General features: G+C 42.6%; 1 protein-coding gene across 1 annotated transcript in view; it reads right to left on the reverse strand.

Moving 5' to 3' along the window:
- The window catches only part of ATRNL1 (attractin like 1), a gene marked incomplete in the record, with an annotated part of 6,064,901 nt that overhangs the window by 4,263,847 nt on the left and 1,783,827 nt on the right, over nt 1-17,227 (reverse strand).

Raw genomic sequence — 17,227 nt, forward strand, 5'->3', positions numbered from 1 at the left:
ACATGTCAATCAAATAAAACATAGGTGTACATGTCAATCAAACACAACATAGGTGTAGGTGTACATGTCAATCAAACACAACATATGTGTAGGTGTACATGTCAAACAGGTGTACATGTCAAACACAACATAGGTGTAGGTGTACATGTCAATCAAACAACACAGGTGTACATGTCAATCAAACACAACATAGGTGTACATGTCAATCAAACACAACACAGGTGTAGGTGTACATGTCAATCAAACACAAGTGTACATGTCAAACACAACATAAGTGTACATGTCAACCAAACAACATAGATGTACATGTCAAACACAACACAGGTGTACATGTCAATCAAACAACATAGGTGTACATGTCAAACAACATAGGGGTACATGTCCAACTCAAAACAGGTGTACATGTCAATCAAACACAACACAGGTGTACATGTCAAACAACATAGATGTAGGTGTAAATGTCAAACAACATAGGTGTAGGTGTACATGTCAAATGCAACATAGGTGTACATGTCAATCAAACACACCACAGGTGTACATGTCAATCAAACAACATAGGTGTACATGTCAATCAAACACAACATAGGTGTACATGTCAAACAACATAGGGGTACATGTCAATCAAACACAACACAGTTGTACATGTCAATCAAATACAACACAGGTGTACATGTCAATCAAACAACATAGGTGTAGGTGTACATGTCAAACACAACATAGGTGCACATGTCAAACAACATAGGTGTACATGTCAAACACAACACAGGTGTACATGTCAATCAAATACAGCACAGGTGTACATATCAAACACAACATAGGTGTAGGTGCACATCAATCAGACAACATAGGTGTAGGTACATGTCAATCAAACACAACATAGGTGTACATGTCAATCAAACAAAACACAGGTGTACATGTCAATCAAACACAACACAGGTGTACATGTCAATCACATCAGTTCTATATGGACATAAGTAGGTACAGAAACCTGGTAAGTATAGCTGTTATTTATTTCAGTTATAATTTCATTTGAAATCCTGAGTGCAGAAAAGTCTAAAGAAATACCAAACCCCCCAGAGAACAGGGAATCTCGAAAATTTCTCTTAAAATTTATTTTGCACAAACCCTCCCTGCACACCCCCAAACTTACATATACTAACTCTGAGATTGTCATACCTCAAAGACCCCCCAAAAGTACAGTTTTGTACCTACCACAAATGTAGATGTTCGAGTGTTCACACTGCTGCATTCATCACACTTGGGTTATCCTGCCGTCAGGCAGTCCCGCAGTCAGCCAGAGTTCCAAAGTCTTGGTCCGGTGTCGGTTGCTGTCGCTTCTTCCCTGTCGTCAGTGCGTCAGGGGTATATAAGATGCATCTGACGCCATTTTCTTCAGTTTTTCTTGCCCCAGATGTCAGGTGCCCCCAAGTAGGTAGGCAATACATATTGCTAATAACAAGTATACATACAGAATAAAAACAATACCTTCAGTTACAAGCAAATACACCACAAAGGTTGTATAGGATAGAAAGGTATAGATAAGGCCAGAGGGGATGGAGGGAGGGTAACCACGACTGCAGCAGTGTGAACACTCGAACATCTACATTTATGGTAGGTACAAAACTGTACTATGTTCATTGCGTTACACTGCTGCCGTCATCACACTTGAGTAGAATCCCAAAGCTAAGGTTGGGTGGCTGGTCTATAAGGAGTTAGGATTGGCTATGAGGCCCTGCAGAACTGCAATGGCAAATCCTGCTCTGGATTTAGAGTAAAGAGGCAGGTGGTAATGCTTGGTAAAGGTGTGCACTGAACTCCAAGTTGCAGCCTCCAAAATTTCCTTGGTAGGTACTCCTCTGAGAAAGGCCGTTGCAGTGGCTTTAGCCCTGGTGGAATGTGGCCTAATGTTTTTTGGGGCTGATTTTCCATGCTCTGTGTAGCAGTACCGAATATAGTGTCTTATCCATTTGAATATAGTCTGCTTTGAGATAGCCTTGCCCTGTGATCCTGCAGCATATGCTACAAACAGTTGCTCAGTTTTCCTGATAGCTTTTGTTTTGTCCAAGTAGAAGCGTAGCTGCCTGTGTATGTCCAAAGAATGTAGAAGTTTCTCTCCTTTATTCTGGGGGTTTGGATAAAAAGTTGGCAAATGGATGGTTTGGTTAAGAGCCACACTAGATACCACCTTAGGCATAAAGGTAGGGTTTGTCCTTAGAGAAACCCTGTCCTGATGAAAAATTATAAAAGGTTCCACTGCCATTAATGCCTGTAGCTCTGAGACTCTTTGTGCTGAAGTTACTGCTAGGAGCAGAACTGTTTTCCATGATAAAAATTTTAGATCGGCTGTATTGGGTGGCTCAAAAGGTGGCAGGGTCAGTTTTTCCAAAACGAAATTGAGGTCCCAAGTTGGTGTTGGTGCTCTTCGGGGCGGTATTATGTTTTTAGCCCCTCTGAGGTACTGCTTTAGCAAGGGATGAGAGAATAAAGGAGGATCCATGTTGTAATGTGTTGAAATGGCAGAGGTGTGGATCTTAATTGATGAGAAGGATAGGCCTCTGTCCAGCATCTCAGTTAAGTATTGTAAAATCTGAGGAATGTTTGGGAGAAGAGGGTCAAGGCTTTGAGCCTGGCTCCAGGCGCAGAATCTCTTCCATTTTTCTGAGTAAGCTTTCCTGGTGCTAGGCCTTTTGGCCTCCAAAATGACATCCATAACCACTTTAGAGAGAGGCGTTGCCTGTTTGACTAATGAATCTGCCATGCAGCCAGGTTTAGGGTTTTGAGCTGACTGTGCAAGATCTGATTGTTTTGTTGAGTCAGAAGGTGTGGAATTTGAGGCAATATCCATGGTGGGCCTTGAGCTAGGTTCCTTAAGATAGGGTACCAGTGGTGGCGTGGCCAGTCTGGAGCAATCAAGATCATCTGTCGTTTCTCCTGTCTGGCTTTTAGGAGTACCTTTGAAAGGAGAGGCAGAGGCGGGTATGCATAAACTTTTAGGTTTTTCCAGCTGAATAAAAGAGCATCCACTTTCCATGCTTGTTTGTGATAAGTCCTTGTGCAGAATTTTTGTAGTTGGCAATTCAGTGGGGAGGCAAAAGAATTTACATCTGGGCATCCCCATTTTTGCATTACCATGCTGAAGATTTGTGGATTCAATTTCCATTCGTGAGGGTCCATGATATTTCTGCTTAGATCGTCTGCCAGAGTATTTTTCTTTCCTGGCAGGAATTGTGCTTGCAGGTGAACTTGGTACATTAGAGCTGTGTTCCACAAGGTCATGGCTTGCCTGCATAGGGGGTAAGAATGAATGCCCCCTTGCTTGTTTATGTTCCACATTACTGTGGTGTTGTCTTTCTTTAATAATAATTGTCCTGGATGCAGAAGGTACTTGAAAGCTGTTAGGGCATTTTGACACAGCCAACATCTCTTTTTGATTGATGTGTAGATGCATCTGTTCTGTGGTCCACTTGCCCTGAATGCATTTTCCTGCCATGTGTGCTCCCCAGGCGTAATCCGAAGCATCTGTTGTTAGAGTCTGCCTGGCTGTGGGTAGGGTGAAAGGCTGACCCTTGTTTAGGTGACATGCCTGTGCCCACCATCGAAACTCCTGTTGTAGGCAGGGAATCATTGGTATTACTGCTTCTAAACTGTGAGAGTGTTGAGTCCAAACACTTTTTAGGTACCATTGTATTTTCCTCATATGCAGTCTGCATATGGTATTACTAGTATGCAGGATGCTATGAATCCCAGGGCCTGCAGAATTTTTCTTGCAGGGAGATGGGACTTTTTTGCCAGTAATTGAAAATATTGAGTTAGTTGAACTTGTTTTTCTGGCGTGAGGTAAGCCATCTGGGCCGTTATATTTAAGCTGGCACCAAGGAATGTAATCTGTTGTGAGGGCACTAGTTTTGACTTCTTTTCATTTACTGTGTACCCTAGAGAAGTTAGGAACCTTTTTACAAGCGCCAGATGCTATAGAAGGATGTCCTTTGTCTCTGCTTGAATGAGGCAGTCGTCCAGGTATGGATATATTTGAATTCCTTTTTGTCTGCAAAAAGCAACTACTGGTGCCAGGCACTTTGTGAAGACCCTGGGCACAGTAGATAAGTCAAAGGGCAGTGCAGAGAATTGCTAGTGCATTGAACCAGCTTTGAATCTGAGATATCTTCTGCAATTTTGTCTGACAGGGTCATGCAGGTATGCCTCTTTGAGGTCCAGAGTAACCAGCCAAGCGTTCTTGCCCAGCATGGGAAGTAGCTGCTGTAAAGTCAACATTTTGAATTTCGGAATATCCAGGTAAGTATTTAGAATTGAAAGGTCTAGTATGGGCCTCCAGGTTTTGTCCTTTCTGGGGACCAGGAAGAGTCTTGAGTAAAATCCTGGTCCTTGTTCTTGCTGTGGTACTTTTTGAATAGCTCTCATGTCCATGAGGGCTGAAATTTGTTTTTGTGCCTCTGCCCATTGATTTTTTGGCAGGTCTGGCATTCCTTTTAGCCTTGGTAAAGTATGAAAGTGGAACCTGTAACCGTGAGACACAATATTCAGAACCCATTTGTCTTGGGTGATTGTTTGCCAGTTTTGAGAAAAAAGTGCTAGTTTTTCCCCCAAGGGGGCTTCCAAAAGGGAAGTGCTTGGCATACGAAGGGGAAAGTCATTGTGACTGTTTCCTGTAAGGTTGAGACTTGTCCTCACTTCCTTTTGGGGTTGAGGTGCCCCACTGTCTTTGTCTGTTTGAGCCTTGGGGTTGAGATCTGCCTCTTGGGCATCTGTATCTGCCTCTCTGTGGCCTGTCTGACACTGGAAAGGACCAATTTTTTGTAGGCCAATTTCTGCTAAAGCGAGGTGGCTGTACCTGTAAGAACTCCTTGACTGTTTGCATAGATTTAGCTTTATCCTCCATTTTCTTTAGCAGCTCTTCTGCCTTAACACCAAACAAGGTATCATGCTGTAAAGGAGCATCCAATAATTTTGCCTTAACATGATCAGGTAAACTCTGTTCTTTTAACCAGGCATGCCTTCGAATCACAGAACCTGTAACTGCGGTTCTACAAGAGGCCTCTAGAGAATCAAAACTACATTGCAGAGTATGTTTTCCCACATGTTCAACTGCATGCAACAAATCCTGCATTTCTTTCCAATCAGGAGCGTCTGAGCTTGCAAGCATTTTCTGTTTTAATTGAGCCATTAAATATTGTTGGTACTTAAGCATGTGAAACTGGCAATTTAAAGCTCTTACTGCTAAGGTTGCAGAAGTGTATACTTTCTTCCCCCATCTATCCAAAGCTCTGGAATCTCTGTCAGAGGGTACTGGATTTTTTGCAATGGAAGCCTTAACCCCTTTTGGACCCTGGGAAATGGTTTCTGGATTAGCAGAAGGGTTTTTATAAAGGAACTTGTGAGAGTCAGGGACTCTGTAGTACCCATCTGGCTTGGCTGGTGCAGGGGGCAAAGAATCAGGAGATAAGCTGGATTCAGAGAACACATCATCCACAATATCTAGCACAGGCGGAAATAGCCAGGGGCCTGTGCTGAGGGAGTAAAAGGAAATCTCTGAGCCTTTTCTTAGATTCTGAGTAATCCTGACTTTCCCAATGGAAATGCTCCCTCATGGTATGTAAAGTTTCCCCAAAAGAATAATCCTCAGGAGGAGAGGCTGAAGGAACAGATTCTTCAGCATCAGAGTCCTCATAGGGGGGGTATAGAATACCCCTGTTCTGAAGAGGAATCAGAGGAAATGGAAACCTGATCAGAGGAATCATAGTCTGTATCCTGCCTAGGCCTTTTCTCAGGAGGGGGATGGGAACCCCAGATTACAGTAATGAGGTCTTCGGCCATTTTAAGCATCTGTTTCTTAGGCATGGTGGTTTGTCCAGGAGAATGCTGTACTTGTTTCTTTATCTTTTAGTGGTACTTTTGACTTGGCTGTTGTTTTAATGGTAAGTTGTGAAGGTCTGTAAACACCATCAGAAGCCGATGCCTGCTCAGCGGCTCCGGACCCATCTGAAGGATTAGTTTCCGTCGGCCCAATACCTTGAGTATCCAGAGGCCTAATTGTCTCCACGTGGGAGTCGGAGGCAGCCTGTGGCTCTGAGGTAGCAGGTGTCAGGGGCTGCGAAAGCCCCTCACTGAGAACCGGCGACTGGCCTAGAAGAGGTTTCATCGGTTTTGGGCCTCAGATGTCTGTCTTTATCCTTGTCCTTGTGTTTTTTCGGTATTACGGTCGTCGGTTGATCCGACGGCATAGTATAATTGAATCTTCGGCCAAAGTAGTGCAAAGCAAAATCAAAACTCCTTTTTATAGTACGTTTGTTAAATCTAGCACAAAACTGACAACTAGTGACGTCGTGATCAGGGCCTAGGCATGGAATACAGTAAGAGTGTAAGTCCTTATGAGGTATTTGCTTTCCACAAGAAATACAATTATTAACTTTTTCTGACATCGGTCTGAGGCAAGAAAAAGTTTCCCCAATGGGGTACTTAGCTTTATTGAAGACTTTGGATCTGAAATTCGACTTCGAAAATCTCAGGAGTCGGCCGACCAGCACTTGCGAACTGCTTCTGCTTCGGGCACCGCGCTGCAAGAAAGACTGAAGAAAATGGCGTCGGATGCATCTTATATACCCCTGACGCACTGATGTCAGGGAAGAAGCAACAGCAACCGACGCCGGACCAAGACTTTGGAACTCTGGCCAACTGCGGGACTGCCTGACGGCAGAATAACCCAAGTGTGATGACTGCAGCAGTGTAACACAATGAACATCTTGCATATACCAACTCTTAGATTGTCATACTTTAAAGAACCCCCCCCCCAAACTTACATATACCAATTCTGAGATTGTCATACCTCAAAGGAAAGGAAATATTCCCAGAAATGGTATCTTGGACTTTGTATAAGCAAGTCTGTTTGTTCAGCCATTCGGTCTCCGTAGTGCAATTTCTACCTCACTGATTTGCTAACTTACAAAGCTTTACACTAATTTGTGAATAATGACAAACCGAGGAATGTGATTCCTTAGTATGAAATACATAATGAAATTGTGTCAAACACAGCTGTTCTAAACTAAATCAGTTGTTTTGCACGGATCTTGGATTTTGCAAATATCACTTAGAAATAAAAAAGGAACCGGAGTTAAAGAGATTGAAAAGCATTAAAATTTTAATATATACCACTTTTGTTCCTGTTGAACACTAAGTACATTGAGGTACTGTTCTCCTCAGTTACATTACAGACAGCACAGAAGAGAAAATAAAATCGTTTCTCAATAGACTTATAGTTCCAATCTCACTTCAAACATTTTTACACCCCTTACCCTCCACTGCATTCACAGCCCTACAGCCAAGTGAAGAACATGTTACTCTGATTTCAATTACACATTAACTTTAAACACATATAAGGTACTCTCAGTCTTAAAAGGACATGTTATTCTGATCTCCATTGAACGTGAACTTTAAGCACAAATAAGGCACTTGCTGTCTTTGTTTATAACCAGCTGACAAGTGGGGCCCTACCCGGTAATAAGCCTCAAACTACATCTTTCAGATACCCGAGACCCTGATCACATGGACCAAGCTTGTCCAACCCGCAGCTCCAGGACTCAGTTTGTGCGAACCTCTACCCAACCTGTGAAAACATATAATGATTGTAGGTTTGCCCAGTTACCATTTGTCTGCTACTGTTTCACCCTTCTTATCCATTCTGCACAGAAGTGACTTCTTAAATTATTACTCACAGGCCCAAGCCCAGCATACATTTCTGGAATTCTTGTACAGAAATAAAATGTACAAATTCTTCTGCCATACTTGCAAGTGTGTGGCCTTCACTCTCCCATACCTTCATGTCCGGAGATGTGTGCGTGGATGACTAATTGGTATAATTCATATGTCTGGAGCTGTAAAGTGGGCCCAGTAGCCATTTAGTCACCTCATATAAGAAAAGTACCTCTCAGTCAGTAATGTTAGTGAAAGAGTTATAGAGTGAAATTTGGCGCTATAAGGTGGACGCGTGTTCAACAAGCACTGTGCCACAATCAGAGCAGTTCCAACGGGCACTGTGCCACAATCAAAGCAGTTGCAATGAGCAATGTGCCACAATCAAAGCAGCTTCAACGGGCACTGGGCCACAATCAGAGCAGTTCCAACCGGCGTTGTGCCAAAATCAGAGCAGTTCAACCGGGCACTGTGCCACAATCACAGCAGTTCCAATGGACACTGTGCTACAATCAGAGCAGTTCCAATGAGCGTTGTGCCACAATCAGAGCAGCTTGTAATTAGCACTGTGCCACAATCAGAGCAGCTGTAATGAGCACTGTGCCACAATCAGAGCAGCTGTAATGAGCACTGTGCCACAATCAGAGAAGTTCCAATGAGCACAGTGCCACAATCAGAGCAGTTGTAACGAGCACTGTGTCACAATCGGAGCAGTTCCAACCAGCGCTGTGCCACAATCAGAGCAGTTCCAATGGACACTGTGCCACAATCAGAGCAGTTCCAACCGGCATTGTGCCACAATCAGAGCAGTTGCAAGGAGCACTGTGCCACAATCAGAGCAGTTGCAAGGAGCACTGTGCCACAATCAGAGCAGTTCCAATGGGCACTGTGCCACAATCAGAGCAGTTCCAATGGACACTGTGCCACAAGCAGAGCAGTTCCAATGGACACTGTGCCACTATCAGAGCAGTTCCAATGGACACTGTGCCACAATCAGAGCAGTTCCAATGGACACTGTGCCACAATCAAAGCAGTTCCAACCAGCACTGTGCCACAATCAGAGCAGTTCCAACCAGCACTGTGCCACAATCAGGGCAGTTCCAAATGGCACTGTGCCACAATCAGAGCAGTACGTTTTATAAAAAATGCATTTCTTTCAACACTGTATGGTTACCTGGAGTTCAAAACTGGGGATATGAGGTAAAAAATATCCACCGGATAATCTGATCACATGGAGAAATTAAGTCTTAATATGTTAATTTATGCTGTTAATGCAAGTGCCAGAGCTGGAGGTCTAGACTGAACCTACAGATGTTAGGTGATTCTACATACAGATTCCTACCAGACCACAATCAGAACACTAAAATGGTGTGACTGCTGCCATTCAGCAAACATAAGCTAAGACTTAACTCAGGAGCTGTAATACCAAGGCCTTAATCCACCCAATTATCATACTATATGACAGACTTATCATTGAAATAAAAACATGAAATCTAATTGTATTACAATTTTACTGGAATAATAAATTGTGTCCAAAATTATAACTTGTTGGACAGTCTACAGTATTACAGGTTTGTTCCCATATTTGAGGGATTTTTCATAGTTACTGGAATGTTAGTCAACTTGTTTTGTCTTATTTAGTGTTTCTGTCTACTCATCACAATAATGCTTGTGTAATTTTAATTTTACTACTACTTATCACAATAATGATTGTGTAATTTTAAGAAAACAAAGAAATATTAATAACAAAATCTGTGTTTTCAAAATACTTATGATGTAAGGAATATTTTAGTACTAAAAGTGTATGTTAAATTTTGTATGAGTTGCCAGGAAATCCTTTGTCATAGATAAAGTGTAAACAACAATAACACCAACATCTCAACACCTGCAGCTACATTTAACAGTCTTAGCAGAGCTGAGAACTGAGGCAGTAAAAAACAAAAACAGTGTGTTAATAGTCCTTAGTGTTTTTTAAAGAAAACATGATGAGACAAAATTCATAAGTAGAAACTTAAAGTACAGTTGTGTACACTTACCATAAATGTAGATGTTCGAGTGTATTCACTGTTGCAGTCATTACATTTGGGTTATCTGCTTGCAGAAGCCCTCAGTCAGCCTGATTAACAAAGTCTTGGGTCCTGCGTCAGTTGCTGTCCCTTCTTCCATGACGTCAGGTTGTCAGGGGTATAAAACATGCAGCTGATGCCATTACATCAGTTTTTCTTGCCCCAGATGTCAGCTTCCCCCTAATGGGGAGCAAATAAACACAAAAACACAAAGGTATACCTCCAACCAAAAGCAAATACACCAAAAAGGCTTTTAAGCATAGTAAAGGAAAGTAGAGGTATAGTCAAAAGAAGTTAGGGGGCTGGAGGGAGGGTAACCAGGACTGCAACAGTGAATACACTCGTACATCTACATTTATGGTAAGTGTACTATGTTCTTCATGTTTTACTGTTGCAGTCATTACATTTGGGTAGATTCCCAAAGCTATGGTTGGGAGGAGGAGTTTATAGAGCATTAGGGCCAGCTATAAGACCCTGCAAGACAGCAGTGGCAAAGCCAGCTCTGGATTTAGAGAAAATTGGTAAATGATAGTGCTTGGTCAAATTATATACAGAACTCCAGGTAGCAGATTCTAGGATATCCCTGGTAGGAACACCTCTTAGAAAGGCTGAAGTAGATGCAGCCCTGGTGGAGTTAGATTTGATCCCCTGGGGGATAGGTTTTCCATGGTGCTTATAGCAGAAATGAATGCAATGGCTTATCCATTTAGAAATGGTTTGTTTTGAAATAGCCTTTCCCTCTGCCCCTGCAGCAAATGCTACCAGCAATTGCTCAGATTTTCTTCAAGATTTAGTCCTGTCCAAGTAGAATCTTAGTTGTCTTTGCACATCCAATGAATGCAGAATCTGTTCCCCTCACATCCAAGGAATGCAGAATCCATTCCCCTTTGTTCTGTGGATTGCAGAAGAAGGTTGGCAAATGAATGGACTGATTAACAGCCACATTGGAAACCACCTTGGGCATGAATGATGGATTGATCCTGAGAGATACCCTGTCCGCATGAAAGATGATGAAAGGCTCCACTGCCATAAGGGCCTGTAATTCAGATATCCTTCTAGCTGAAATGATTGCTAAAAGGAAGGCTGTTTTCCAAGAAAGAAATTTTAAGTCTGCAGTAGCAGCTGGCTTGAAAGGAGGTAGAGTGAGTTTCTCCAAAACAAAGTTAAGGTCCCAGGCAGGGGTAGGAGCTCTTCTGGGTGGTCTCATGTTTTTGCCCCTCTGAGATACTGCTTGAGCAGAGGATGAGAGAAGAGGGGTGGTTCTGTGTTATAGTGAGCTGGAATAGTTGAGGCATGGATTTTAATGGAGGAAAAAGACAGGCCCTTGTGAAGTATCTCAGTTAAGTATTGCAAAATCAGAGGTAAATTGGGTGCTGCTGTGCTCATCCCTAAAGACTGGTTCCAGGCACATAATCTTTTACATTTGTCAGCATAAGATTTTCTAGTACTAGGTCTTCTTGCCTCCAAGATGACATCCATCACAGGTTTGCTGAGGGATGATAAAGGTGAATTTAAGTGATTAGCCAGGCTGCAAGGTTCAATGTTGGAAGCTGAGGGTGCAGAATTTGGTTCTCCTGCTGAGACAGCAGGGAAGGGGTTTGAGGCAGGTGCCATGGAGATATTTGTGACACACTGTGCAGGAGGGGGTACAAGTGTTGGTGCGGCCAGTCTGGAGCAATCAAAATCATCCTTGGTAGGTCCTGTTTGACTTTTAGTAGACCTTTGGACAGCAGAGGCAGAGGGGGAAAGACATAAACTGATAGGTTTTTCCAGCTGAAGGAGAGAGCATCCACTTTCCAGGCTTGTTTATGGGAAGTCCTTGTGCAAAACTTGTCCAGCTGGTAGTTCTGGAGGGAGGCAACTAGATCTATCTGGGCTCCCCCATTCGTTTGCCAACATGTTGAAAATCTGTGGTTCCAGTTTCCACTCGTGTGGGTCCATGAGGTTTCTGCTTAATCCGTCTGCCAGTGTATTCAATTTTTCTGGCAGGAATTGAGCTTGTAGATGCACTTGGTAGCTCAAGGCTGTGTTCCACAATGCCATGGCTAGTCTGCAGGGGGGGTAGGAATGTTTACCCCCCTGCTTGTTTATGTACCACATAACCGTGGTGTTGTCCATCTTTACCATTAGTTGTCCTGGAATAATGTAGTCCTTGAAGACTGTCAGAGCATTCTGTACAGCTAACATTTCTTTTTGATTGATATGTAGGTGCATTTGATTTGGGTTCCATTTTCCCTCAATGCAATTCCCTGCCAGGTGAACCCCCCATGCATAGTCTGATGCATCTGTAGTTATGGTTTGGGTGGCAGGGGGTTGTGTGAATGGTAGTCACTTGTTTTGGTGGCAGGCTTCTGCCCACCATAGGAACTCTAGGTGTAGGCACGGTATGATAGGAATCATTGTTTCCAGGCTGTGACAATATTGACTCCGTAGACTTTTTAGATACCACTGTAGTTTCCTCATATGCAGTCTTTCATATGGAATTAAAAGAATGCAGGAGGCCATAAACCCCAAGGCTTGCAGTATTTGTCTTGCAGATAGCAGGGTTTTTGTGGCCACTTGTTTGAAGTAAGTTACCAAATGAATTTGCTTCTCTGGCATGAGGAAAGCCATATGGGCAGTTGTATTCAAGCTTGCACCCAGGAATGTAATCTGTTGACAGGGTACCAGTTGTGATTTCTTTTCATTTATGGTGTACCCCAGACAAGTTAGAACCCTTTTTACAAACGCCAGATGATTTAGAAGTATGCCCTGGTTTTCTGCCTGAATTAGACAATCGTCCAGGTATGGGTATATTTGAATATTTCTTTGCCTGCAAAATGCAATAACTGGAGCCAGGCACTTTGTGAATACCCTGGGTGCAGTAGACAAGCCAAGGGGCAGTGCAGAAAACTGATAATGCAAGTAGCCTGCTTTGAAGCGTAGGTATCTTCTGCAAGATTCCCTGATTGGGATGTGCAGGTATGCTTCTTTTAAATCTAGAATTGCCAACCATGCGTCTTTGCCTAGCATAGGAAGTAACTGGTGAAGAGTCAGCATCTTGAATTTCTGAATCTCCAGAAAGGTGTTTAGAGTAGACAGGTCCAGGATTGGACGCCATGATTTGTCTTTTTTGGGTACCAGAAAAAGCCTGGAATAGAAACCTTGTCCCTTTTCCTCTTCTGGTACTGGCTGAATAGCCCCCATGTTTAAGAGGGAAAGTACTTGTTTCTGAGCCTCTGCCCACTGATTTGGGGGCAGGTCTGGCCACCCATTTGGTGTTGACAAAGTGTGGAAATGAAATCCGTATCCCTGGGACACTACATTTAAAACCCATTTGTCCAGGGTTATGAGTTCCTAGTTCTTTGCATGAAGAGCAATCTTTCCCCCCAAAGGGACAGTTAAAAGATAAGTGCTTGGTAATTTTAAAAGCAAGTCACTGAGACTGTTTACTATAGGGCTGATGTCTTGGTATTTCCAGATTTTGAAGTGGAGGCCCCCTACTGCTTAGTTCTGAGAGTCCCCTGGGACTGAAACCTGGGGTTTTTGCTGTGTCTGGGTTTGGCTTGAGAGGATCTGGAAGGGGCTGGAAAGGACCAATTCTTAGTAGGCCAGTGCCTACTAAATCTTGGAGGTTGCACTTGTAAGAAAGCTTTAACAGTTTGCATAGATTTAGCTTTACCTTCCATCTTTTTTAGAACTTCTTCAGCCTTATTGCCAAACAGGCGGTCTTGATTTAAAGGAGCATCCAACAATTTAGCTTTAACATGATCAGGCAAAGATTGCTCCTTAAGCCAAGCATGCCTTCTAAGCACAGACCCAGTAACAACAGCCCTGCAGGAGACCTCTAAAGAATCAAAACCACATTGCAAAGTATGTTTTCCTACTTGTTCAGCAGAATGCATTAAATCCTGTAAATCTTTATTTTCCACACAGTCATTAATCAACATCATTTTCTGTTTAAGCAGTCCAATAACATGCTGTTGATATTTTAACATATGAAATTGGCAGTTTAAAGCTCTGCTTGCCAAGGTTGCAGAAGTATAAACCTTTTTACCCCATCTATCCAGCGCCCTGGAGTCTCTATCAGAAGGGGTAGGATTTTTAGCAGTAGAAGCCTTAATGCCCTTGGGCCCCTGAGAAATAGTTTCTGGATCTGCAACAGGAATTTTGAAAAGGAACTTGTAGGACTCAGGAACCCTGTGGTATCTGTCAGGTTTACTAGGAGCTGGAGGCAGGGAATCAGGAGCCAAACTTGATTCCAAGAACACATCATCAACAATGTCTAGTACAGGAGGTATAGCCAAAGGCCTATGCTGAGGTAGAAGAAGGAAATCCCTAAGTCTCTTTTTCGAACCAGAAAATTCCTGGCCTTCCCAGTGGAAATGCTCCCTTCAAAGCATGTAAGGTTTCCCCAAAAGAAAAGTCCTCAGGAGGGGAAGCAGAGGGAATGGAGTCCTCTGCATCGGAATCCTCATAAGTAGGAATGGATAAATCCAGGTCATTAGAAGAATCAGAGGAAACAGAATCCTGATCAGAAGATTTATAATCAACCTCAGCCCTAGGCCTCTTGTGGGGGGGGGGGGTTGACTACCCCTGATTGGAATAATTAGATCTTCAGCCATTTTTATCATTTTTTTGTTTAGGCATAGAGGCCTGAACATGTGGCCTGGGCGTCAGTTTTTTAGACATGGATCGAGATTTAGGCCTTAGTAATGAAGGAGGTGTCGATTTAATATGCATGTCTGTAGGCCTGAATACACCTCAGAAGCCGGTGCCTGCACAGCGGCTCCGGACCCATCCAAGGTAGAGACATCCGTGGGTTCCATAGGTGAAGCATCTCGCAGCATACCGGACTCAAAATGGTTCTCAGTAGAGGCCTGCGAATCAGAAGTAGCAGGTATCAGGGGCTGCGAATGCACCTCACTGAGTACCGGTGAACTGGCCACTGGCTTAGGAGAAGTGTCGTCAGCAGTTTTGGACCTTGGCAGCTTGTCTCTGTCTTTATCTTTGTGTTTTTTCAGAATCCCGGAAGTTGGATGGCTAACCGACGACATTTCTGGTTAATTAAACCAAGAACCAAAATATTTAGAAGCAAAAATGTACCGACGACAGATAGTGCGCTGATAAAATAAAGCACAAAATGACAGCAAAGTACAAGGTGGTCAGGGCCTAGGCAAGGAATATAGGACGAATTAAAATCTTTATGAGGTATTTGCTTTTCGCAAGTAATGCAATTATTAACTTTTACTGATATCGGTAAGGAGCAAGAAAAAGTTTCCCCCAACGGGGTACTTAGCTTTAAGTTGAAGACTTCATTTCTGAAATTCGAAAACGTAAATTTCAGGAGTTGGCCAACCAGCACTTGTGAACTGCTTCTGCTTCAGGCACTGCACGGCAAGAAAGACTGATGTAATGGTGTCAGCAGCATGTTTTATACCCCTGACGACCTGACGTCATTGAAGAAGGGACAGCAACTGATGCAGGACCCAAGACTTTGTTAATCAGGCCGACTGAGGGCAACCTGCCAGCGGATTACCCAAATGTAATGACTGCAACAGTGAAACACAAAGAATATCTTCTCTACCTGATAATGGAAGTGATAATTAAAAGGAAAAAACACATTATCACATAATACAACTGCAAAACTAATGCAGGACCTGTTATCAGACAAAAACGACAATCCCTCCAGACATCCTGTACTCATCAGTTTTTCAGCTAGGCACTCTGTAAAGGCACCAGTGTCAGTGACAATGCTTGTGTGGTCATACTTAGTTGGGAACTCAGCAGATCTTTCATATGGGTGCTTATGCAGTAAAGAGAAAGGCAACCAGCTAGGGCTCTTATGAGAAGTCAGCCTGGATCTAGAAGAAAAAGAAGCTTTGTGGTACCATGACTAACTGTATCTTCACCATGACTGGGAAAATAGATCTGTCAGTTTAATGACCAGATCAATGCATCTCAAAAATGCATCAAATGTACTTCTCTGCAGGAACACTTGAAATGAAAAGTACTGGAAAATGCCACTGAGACTGACACACACACAAGACTGAGAAGTCTCAGTCACAGATATTTCACAATAGTTCTTCAGTAACACGGAGTTGAGTAAGATTATTTAATTTACTGGGTCTACTTGAGATAAGAGAAATCTCAATAGATTGAAATTCATAATGCCGAGTCCAGAAACACGAAGTTTTACATAAGCAAAACTTCACAATACCAACGTTCAGAAGACTGAACGTCTGAATGTCCGACAGTCCAAGCTGACCAGAACAGGAAATCTGCTTATGTGCATGCTACAGTGCAACTTCAGAGTTGGTTACCTTTAATTAGCAGGGGGTGTGGGGGGTGCAACCCCCCATAACGGGAAAATGTTAAGTTGAAGCTACATATTTAGTTTTGTTTAAGTGTTTGTTATGAATATTCATGTCAGTGCTACAGAGACCTTCATGTATATTCAGTGGAATTGTTTTAAGGGTTTGGGTTTATTGGTTGGTGGGTGGGGTCTGGGTGAGGTTGAGTAGGTAGTTTGGCTTGCATTGTTCTAGTTTCCTTTTACAATGGTGTTCACATCTGCTGTGCTTATTTCACTGAAAGGGGGTAAGTTGGGATTTAGTTATTTCGGTGATATGTCTGTCTGGCATGTAAGGTGTCGGGTTTTGGGGATTTTGGTGTTGTGGTCTTGGTGTTTTGAATTTCAGTCTACTGAGATTTCAGTTGTTTCAAGCAGACCTGATTTACTTTGGTCAAGGTTTGTCGCTGTGCAAGGCAAGAGTAAACTAATATTGACTACTACAAGAGAAAATAAAATCCTTCATAATCAACAAAGACAAAGTTGATACCTTAAATAATGACTTTTAGCTAAGTGGCCTGGCATTTCCCATCCATGCCACATTACTATTATGAGATTTAAAGGTCAAACTGCAATGAAGGATCAACCAAATGCATTCTGTCAGAAGCTGGAATTGCTGCAGAAGAATTTGGTCATAAAAACAACACGGTCTTTGGACTCCTACTTGGAACTGAACCTTGCAGAATTACTGATCCAATATAAGTGGACCTCAAAGAGATCGAAAATAATGGTTTTAAAAACAATGTTTACACAGTATGATCTTTTGAATTTTTCATTGTCATGTTTCTGCACAAATGTACCTAAATCTGGCAGACAATGCAGTAAAAATTGCTACACTTTTATGGGAAACTAAAGGGAAGCTTCTCCATTATACTCAGAGATAAAGCATTATGGATGTAAAGGAAATATTATATGATGTTACTAAACTGGAATAGACAATGTATAGAACTGGATTGGAAGTAAAAAAAAGTGTGGGTGGTTAGTAGATCTCAAGGGAGTGAAGGGCCAGTCTACAATGCACTGCAGACAATGTACACCAATTTCAATACAACATAAAACATAAAGGAGAGAAATAAGTGCTGGAAATGTGGAAATACGGATGAAGATTACCTGCATCTGTGAGGTA

This window comes from Protopterus annectens, chromosome 14.part0, assembly GCF_019279795.1.
Source record: "Protopterus annectens isolate FY-2018-M chromosome 14.part0, PAN1.0, whole genome shotgun sequence".
Classification (NCBI taxonomy): domain Eukaryota; kingdom Metazoa; phylum Chordata; order Ceratodontiformes; family Protopteridae; genus Protopterus; species Protopterus annectens.